General features: G+C 37.3%; 1 long non-coding RNA gene across 1 annotated transcript in view; it reads left to right on the forward strand.

Moving 5' to 3' along the window:
• The first annotated feature begins 1,589 nt into the window (after window positions 1-1,589).
• The window catches only part of LOC128247291 (uncharacterized), a 74,092-nt gene continuing 65,925 nt past the window's right edge, over window positions 1,590-9,756 (forward strand). Inside the window, exons 1-2 of the long non-coding RNA XR_008263661.1 lie at window positions 1,590-1,669; window positions 1,980-2,035. This is a non-coding gene — a long non-coding RNA (uncharacterized LOC128247291). The remainder of the gene's footprint in view (window positions 1,670-1,979; window positions 2,036-9,756) is intronic.

The raw sequence follows: 9,756 nt of genomic DNA on the forward strand, positions 1-9,756 counted from the left end.
ATATATATAGATATATAGATATCGACTTTAAATAGAGCTCAAAACTGATCCATTGACAATACTTTATTATACTACTACTAATAATAATAATGAAAATGACCTATGAATATTTCGATGCAATATCCAGAACGATTCATACATATTATAAAATATTATAAAATATGGGATACCACATCTCCTCGGGGCCTTATTATTATTGTTATTATTATTAATAATATGCAGACAATAAAAATAGAAAACATACATACATACTAACATGCATGCATACATACATACATACATACATACACCATACATACGCACATATGCACACACAGGCACACACACATGCGTATCAACATTAATTATTTCAAATTATCGTGTATTGTCAGTTGAAACAATTCTAGTATATGACTAGTACTTATTTAATTGGTTTGCGGCAGGCTGAAAGTTCTATGTTTTAATTTTAACTGATAATGTAAGTATTTCTCTGATATACATTAAAGACTGTTGCGTAATTCAGCAAAAACGGTTCGAACGCACTCGTTCCACTGACAAGAAAATGCAGCGAAATCTTCTTTATATTACATCCAAACTATATTAAAATTGAATGTCAGTTCTGGTTACCTACTACATAAAAATAAAGACCAAAATGATGGTGCGATCACAGCTTAGATGTATTTGATCGTTGGTCGATGAATAATTTCAAGTGTGTAATTTTAGGAGAGTTTACTCTATTAGGAGCGCATTTACTAACAAATATCAACCTTTAGATGCTTAAGCTTGTCACAAGCCGCATCCATTTCACTGCTCTATGAGAAGCTGGAAACACTTTAGAAAGTGCTTTACTACTTCATTATCTTATAAATATAACAAAATACTGCAAGATGATTAGTTACCTGATTCACAATGTTTACCAGTTCCCTAAATTGGTGACATGACTGGTTTCTAACTTTCGAGCAAGACAACAATTTTAGGTAGCTAGTGCATCCTTCTTAATTAACTCCAGAACACAACTGGCGCTTGTTTTATTATTTTCTGAGTACTGAAAGCGAATTCTGAACTCAGAACCTTAAAAGTATTAAGGCAGTGCCAACCTAAATGCTAATAATTGTCTCTACTATCATCTTAACACCATATTGTCAATGGTACAATTACATAAATTCTTGAAGTGTTAATTTCTCTATGGATACACTATCAGTTTACCAGATGTATCATTTTCAGAAATATTAGTATTTCTTCAAAACGCTAGGTGATAGAAACATAAAACCTAATTTGTTGCCCATTCTGCGACATAAGTAGGTGATAAAAAAAATGATTCATTGACGTATGTATCACTTTTACAACTTTACACTTATAAATGGTTTAATAACGAAGATGTTATTCTTCTATTTAGAATCCGATACTTAATCTGAAAAACAATCTTGCGTTCCTTTATGAGTTTATTTCTAATAATTTGATATGAATGTTATATTTGTGAGAAAATTTACGCTTTGTGTCAGGTTTCGTGAGGCCACGCGTGCTTTACGATTAAACTACCGTAAATTTCCCGAGGCTAAGAAAACTGTTAAGCCAATATATTAGTTAAGTTTATTTAGCAGTCGAAGTACTGATGATTTAGTACACATCATAATAGGACTCCTACACAACGAAGAATTATCTCCATTGTATAAATTACTTGCCGTGAAAGGTAACACAATTTAATCGTACCTTTTAAGGTAACCGTGGTAAATTTGAAACTATAAATACGATTAAGTACTAATACTTAGTTAATATTTGATCACACTGAATGAAATATTGATTATTATTTTTATGTTTACTGTAAGTAGGTTAGTTTGCAATATGGCAGCGATGGATGAATGAGATTGTAGTGCGTCAAATTAAATCCCGTGTTTCGGTCGTTATTTTCCAATTCAAATTAAGGAGACTAGACTTCGATTTCCATCTCTTCAGGTTCTAATAAGTTAACACTTCTACTTGCTTTATTTTAACCACAACAGATATTGACCTTGTACCTATGTTACGAAGAGATACAGTCAACTGAAATGGATACAAGGTAATCAATTATTTCTACTTGACGTATATGTGTTGGACACAAAGACGTAGCGAATCACATATGCCACTACTTTGTTGTTATTTTTAATTCCATTTACTGGCAGTCACAGTAAATATTACTAAACGGACGAAGTTATTACGAAATAGAGATTATAAAGTAATCAATAAGTCACTTAAAAGACTGGAGAAAAGCGAATGAAAATATAATACGTTGTCTTATAAGTAGAGAAATAAAAATAGAAGGATGAAAATAGCGAGCCCATAATACAAATTCCAGTGCTAACTTTATCTTATACTAATACGAACTGATTAAAATGTCACATCTGAAATGTAATAAAATCAACGTATTCGTTATAACTGACTTGAGAATATCGAGTACATACTCTTGAGAGAGAGAGAAAGAGAGAGAGAGAGAGAGAGAGAGAGAGAGAGAGAGAGAGAGAGAGAGAGAGAGAGAGAGAGAGAGAGAGAGAGAGAGAGAGAGAGAGAGAGAGAGAGGAGCAGCAGATAACTTTTCAATCAAGAATACAAGAAATGATCATTGTTAGAGTTCGGGGTGGAAATTATATCATAACCTTGATAAATAAATGTAGGAAAATATCAGCTATATATCAATGCGATGTAATTAATTCAAACTTCTCTCTTTCACGTTCTTTTTCTCCTTTTCTATCACATTCAAATCGTCTCCCAGTTTGTAACTCTACCTATTTCCCCACATTTTTTACTGTACATCACTAAACATATCTATCAAGATATACTGTAAACAGTAACGAAGTTGAGTGAGTGAGAGAGAACAGAAAAAGAAAAAAAGAGATAGATGCGGTGAACTATAATAGTTAATTTGAAAGTGAAGTTGGTATAAAAATAAAAATAAATGTCCATGATAAATGCGGGAAATTAATTCATTAAGAATGTAATTTCATATATTTTACAATGGGTAGTTTACAAAATTAATATACGATAGCAATGGAAATGAGCTACAAGAGTAAATAGACACCCCAAATTCCATCATGCTACAATAATTACTAATATTTTCTTCAAAACATTTCGAAGATATCTCAGAAGACAGATGGTATTAGCGCAGGTGATCATTTAACAACGAAACACCCTCACAAGCATCATCTGTTGATTTGGCAACGATATATGTCAATGAAGGGAAAAGTTTTCTAAACATAAAGTATTAAATCCTGTATATTGAAAAATATCCTGGGCGTCCGAAATAAATTCTACTATGATTTGTGTCTCCTTTCTTGAAGAACAGCTTGATATTTTGGTGAACAGCTAACGGCGTTGGAGAGCATAAAGATTAACGTTGAAAATGAGAAACTTTTAGCTGACATGGAGAAATGGAAGTCATCTTCATATCGGAAAAGAGTTACCTGAATCATGATGATTCATGACAGGTATCAAAATGACTGTTTCTCAGTGCTCTATAAACACTGTAAATGCTGTTACATGACATGGACATCTGCCCTGGTAACTACACAGCTGGTATCAGCACGAAGAAATGCAGCAGGTGTTCTGACCTCGTCTACTCGCTGGAATACAACCACCAACTGCAGGACAAAGTGATCGAAGATTCGAGCAAGCGAATGCGGACTTTGGCGAGTGAGATGATTGTTGGAGTCACCATCATGAAGCTGACCATGAATGACGGTCTTGGGGCCATGATGGAAGCTGATGACGGCTAATTTGAGCGAACTGTTATTTCCCAGCTACAATCTAGTGGATATCATTTAACTTTGTAAAAATACTGTTATTTTTTGATGGGATATTGTTTTGTTTTCCTTTTATGCAAACTGTCAAATTTAGCTCAAACACACTGTAATTCTCCAGCAGGTTATGATATTGAAAGATCTTGTTAGGTTCATCGACAGCCGTAGTTGACGTAGATGTTCATGAAATTATGGAAATTGAGAGGCTTGGTACGTCGATCCCTCATTCCTGAAATGAAATAATTTTCGACCTTAAAATAGTGGGAGTGTGGAATTTATCTGGAGCTGCCGATACCTCCATCAAACTCCGCCGCTGATATTGGTGCGTGATATGAAGAATTACAAACAGTGATATCCCGTATGAAGCAGCTCCCTCGAATCCAAGATCAAATGGTAATCCCATCAGACATCCCATCGTCTCTGGATAATCCCACTGGTTCTACAGTTTTAAAATATTTTCTATTACTAGAACTCGTGCAATTACACGTATTTCAGTGTAGCACGCGAAGCGACTAGAATATAGTTGACGTAGATGTTCATGAAATTATGGAAATTGAGAGGCTTGGTACATCGATCCCTCATTCCTGAAATGAAATAATTTTCGACTTTAAAATAGTGGGAATGTGGAATTTATCTGGAGCTACCGATACCTCCACAGGCAAAGCGTCGACCCAACACGCAAAACGTTACTCGTAGAAAGTAAGTGACACCTTCAATGTTGAATTGATAGATTAAAAAGAGAGTCGAAAATACGCTTCGACTCTACATTGTCTCAAAGTTAATTTACCCTGCTCTAGGGTTCATCAGAGTCTAAGCTTACTCCAGAGTAGTAGAAGAGTTACATTCACTACCTCGTGGTAGTTAGTCCCTGCTAAATAAAAGAAAATGGTGTCTACCATTAATGGGCAAGCATGAAAGGAAAAATTTATCAGAGAAAGGGCACGTATGTAAACCTGGAGACCGAGTTATTTGAGTGACGTGGCTTGATTAAAGGAATTTGGTGAAAACTTAGCATCGTGCAAACTTTTGATTTCCTTATAAACTAAGCCGTTAAACCGTATCAATGATGATAAGAATCCAATTGAAAATCTAACTCTAACACTATATATTAACTTAGTGATTAACAAAAAAAAATCAGTTACCTGAGTAACAACGAGAAGTGAAGATTTAAAGGAGAGATTTGATGTAGTGTATTTTGCCGTGAAGTTTTAATTTCTAATCTGATTCATAAAGACAAAACACCAGTACATATTTAATTCCACCTACTGTCCTTCATTGAAAACAAACTAGAATAACTGCCAATACATTTAATTAAACTGATAGTTCTCAGATTTATATATTTTTTCTCAAGTGATATATCATACTTCTTTTATAAACCGATAATTCATTTATTAACTTGAAGTTAACACTGCGTTTTTTATTTTAGCTCCTTATCATATTTTCGATTTTGGAAAGGAAGACAGATGTTGGTGAGATTTATCCTCAAGCGTATATTATCGACCATAACACCCCATCCTTTACCAACGTGCCTCTTCAGTACCTATCACACGTTCTCAACAACTACCGTCCCTTATCAGCCATAGCCATACCGTTATATTCTTCACTTCAGTACCGAGATAGTCATCACAGTTCATTACAGCGATTACATTTGCGTTGAAAGTCATCAGTTTACTGATGCCTAGTAAATCTAGCATTATCTCCGCTTATTGTTTAATGCACAGTACAGTGATATTGATTCGTAATAATACATCTCCTATGAAGAGGTAGATGCCTCTTATCTGCCAGTCAATACGAATGCGTTTTTGAATACGAGTTAACAGCCTACCAATAACATCAGAAACATTACTAATTCATGTTTTGTTCTTTTAAAGTTAGAGGATAGTTCTTATAAGAAATAAAATTTATGTGATTTGTTTCTACTACAGTTTAGATAAGACGAATCTAGTCTTGAAATTTGATATACAAAGCCCAGTTTCTACAAACGGAATATCGAAAAGTGTCGGAAGCTTGACGTCCTTTTGACACTAAATATGGAAATTAATTCAAAGATCACTATAACAGCTGGTACACAGCTGCACCGGGTTGATATTAATCATGATTACCCAACAGAGTAATTACAGTATATTACTTTGAAAGGCTTGTTGATAATGAGTTTGCATAAAAAAATGTGATTATCAGTAATCTGTTATTAAATAGACATGAAGCCAGAGACATTTTGACGTGGGTGGAATTGTAAGCTGAATTCTTGCTCCGAAATTTCAGTAAACATAGCAAAATAGACTACAGGTTCTGTTCAGCTAGAACTTCATATCTAACATACAGTGATCTTGAATCAGTACCTAGTGCATTATCAGCGATTATTCCTTCCACCATTGAAAGCAAAACTGACATGCCAAGATTGAAACCCAGTAATACAGCTTTACACTTTGGCTACCATAATGTGTAGGTGTAAGTCTATACAATTTATAATATCAACTCCGTTGTAATTTTACAGTATAGAATTTCTTGTCAACGGGATAGCCTATGCATAATTACTCAATATGCTAGAAATATTAATCAAACCACCCTGAAATAAGATTATACCATATTAAAAAGAAAAACAAATTGGATAATTTTGTTCTTGATATACTCATCTGGATCACCTGGGTCGGCCAGGCTGTCTGGGGCTGAGTCTGCTCCGCCGACCACAGCATTTGTTTCATTCCCCCCGTGCTCGTGCCATTTTCTTCTATGTTATTCTAAACATTTTTCTTAAATCGTCTTCCCACCTGATTGGAGGTCTTCCGAGTGGTTTCTTCCGTTCGCGCGGATACCACTCGACAACTGCACGGATCCAACGATTGTCTATGGACCTTGCGACATAGCCGGCCAATCGTAGCTTTGCGTGGTGGTATTCTGCGACGACTTCCTTCATTCCAGTTCTATTCCCGATCTCCTCATTCCGGATGTGATCTCTTAGCGAGATTCCCAACATCGATCTCTCCATGGATCTCTGCGCCTTAAGTAGATGTTCTTCTCTCTTTGTCAAAATCCAAATCTCACATGCGTGTAGCATTGCAGGCAAAACAGTGCTGTTGAAGAGATTGGCGAGAGTTGCCTTTTCTAGGTTTGCTTTCAGAACATCCTTCACCGAGTTGAATGCTTTCCATCCTACTCTTACTCTTTCCGAGATCTCATTCTTCATTGTGTGCTTTACAATCATTTCTTGACCGATATACACATAGCTGCTCACCACTTCTATTTCATCATCCTCGACTATTAAGCGTCCGATCGGTACGCCCTTAGACCGCATTCACTTGGTTTTCGTACGGTTGATCTTCAGGCCAGCCGCCGAACCTCTGAAATCCAGTTCGTCCAGTATGTTCTGCAGCTGATCGGTGCTCTCCGCTATCAGCGCTATGTCATCATCGAACCTTAAATGGGCGAACAGTTCTCTATTTATCCTTATGCCTCCGTCCCAGTTCATGTTTCGCATGACCATCTCAAGACACACCGTGAAAAGCTTAGGAGAGATGATGTCTCCTTGATTGACACCCTTCTCTACCGTAACATTCACTGGTGAAGATAACAGGACCACATTTGTTGTGCACTCGGTATTTGCCTCCATGAGGAGGGTGACATACTACGTTGTCACACCTTGTTTCCTGAGAACTTGCAGTGCTGCGTTGATTTCGACGCTGCCAAAAGTTTTCTCGTAATCAATAAACGCAACGTACATAGGCAGCCAGTAAACTTCCTCTCTTTTATTCAAGCAACTGCGTTAGTATATGGCGAGGTTAGTCATTTTCCTTGGCGGCTTTTTGCAATCTGAGATTCTGAGTAGACTCCCGTTGCTCAGATTATGTCCCGGCGCCGTGGAGCGGTCCGACCGACGCACAGGGTACTAAGGCCCATTTCCTAATGCTGTTTTAGTCCTGCTGGCTAAGCGGACAGACTACTGGTTGCTTTTTCGTTTGAGGTGTGCTCCTGTAGTCTCGTATTCTTTTGATCCCCAAGATATTTTTGTTGCATAAACGTTGAATACTCATGAGTCCCTCTGACCTTTGACGGGTCTTGTTTTTTGTCCCACAGGGTGTCCAACAAACACCCTTCTCATCAAGCAAACTCTGTGGGGTTGTCAGTTTAGTCGCTGATGACCCGACCGTGCACCAGGTTATACTAGGTTACGTTACCAGTAACGCTCGAGAGCGACTTGGGTCGCCCCGAACGCAAGGGACCGAAATGAGATCGATTACAACGTGGTCGATAAAAAGCGTATTCTACAAGATGTCTATGTAGTTGCACCGTTCATCAAAGGAAGTGACCACCGCCTTGTGAGGGCGAAGATTGTGTTGGATGAGTGAAGGGAGAAAAACTGCTGCAGTTAACGTCGAGGGAACAACGTGTGAAGGTTGTGAAGGGAGAACAGCTGAGAGAAGCCATCGGGAAAGGATCTTGAGATCAGCTTGAGGAAATAGACGACGACAATGAGACACTGATCCAGAAGTTGAATAAAAGCTTGAGGAGTACAAAGGTCGTGGTTCCGAATGAGACAGGAAGGATCTCAGAGTAGACAACGAAACTGGTAGAAAAGCGGAGAAACATGAATAGAGATGGAGAACACCTGGTAGAATATTCTTTTCTCTGTAAGACAATAAGAGGATGCCTCGTGAATGACTTCGAGAGGTACAGAAGAGAGAAGGTCCTGAAGACAGCACAAGAGCGGAAGAGCCTCAAAAAATGCGAAAGGGAGATGATATTTTATAGAACGGAGGTAACAACGCTGAAGAACAAGGACGGTAATGCAGTGACCGATAGAACAGGTATGGAAGAAGTCTGAAAATCCTTCTACAAAAAACCTCTTTAAATCGAGAGCAGTGGTCGCGCCTCTGTCGTTGGAAAGTGGAAAAAGAAAGTACCATTTATTCATAACAGTGAAGTCGAGAGAGCCCTCAATCTTCTGAAGAGAGGAAAAGTACCGGGTAAGCCATGGTATAATATCTGAAATGCTGCAGGCCAGCGGAGAGCAGCAATGCAAAATCTTTGTTCTACGCTTCAAACGTTACCTAGAGGAAGGTTTAATACTTTCCGAATGTAAGGAGTTAAATACAACCCCACTGTACAAGAAGGGCAATAAGGAAGATTTTATGAACTAGCATCCCATCTGCCTCATGTCTCATGTTTAGAAGTTGTTCACGAAGATAATTGCTGAACGGTTATCTCAACAATTGGATGAACAACAGCCAAGGGAACAGGAGGGGTTCAGAATGAAGTACAACATTATAGAACATATATTTACTCTCTTAGATATACTGTGTCAAAAATATCATGAGATGGGTATAACTAGGTATAAAACAACAACATCTGGGCGAGAGGTGGGTAATATTTTGTTGTATCTTGAGACATATTTTGAGACGAATCTCACTAGAAGCATCATTATTTTATTATTAGTGTTCGATTAGGTATGACCTAGTTCCAAGAAATTGATTATACGTTACAAGCTACAAGAGCGGTTTGCTTGAAACAATCAATCACCAAGCTAAATGATTCTTTATATTATTATTTCGTTCTATTTTGAATGACTTAGCATTGCACCTAACAAGCTTTTATGGAATCAGTTCTTCAAATGTAGCAGGGGCGTGTTAATCTGACATGTACTGACCTTCTAAAATTTTACAATATATCTAGTCCAAAGGAATCATTGTTAGCTGGTTTAGAAAGTTGTTTTAAGAATTATTTTATTCCTGAAGTACATAGAAACATGTACGATAAGCAACGGATAAAATCTACTGTAATAATACTCTTGTGTCTTTCTCCGTCACAATATGTAAATGAGAAAGGAAGGGGTGATAGATGAATAAGGAAGGGAGGGGTGATGACAAAACTTGGTAGTGGGATAATGGAAATTCTACAGAGAAAAGAAATCAAACAGTTTTCAACTCTGTGTGAGTATATGCTTGTGTATGTAAAAGAGAAGTATGTGAATGTTTGTGTGTGTGTGTGTGTGTGTGTGTGTGTGTGTGTGTGT

This window comes from Octopus bimaculoides, chromosome 3, assembly GCF_001194135.2.
Source record: "Octopus bimaculoides isolate UCB-OBI-ISO-001 chromosome 3, ASM119413v2, whole genome shotgun sequence".
Taxonomy (NCBI): domain Eukaryota; kingdom Metazoa; phylum Mollusca; class Cephalopoda; order Octopoda; family Octopodidae; genus Octopus; species Octopus bimaculoides.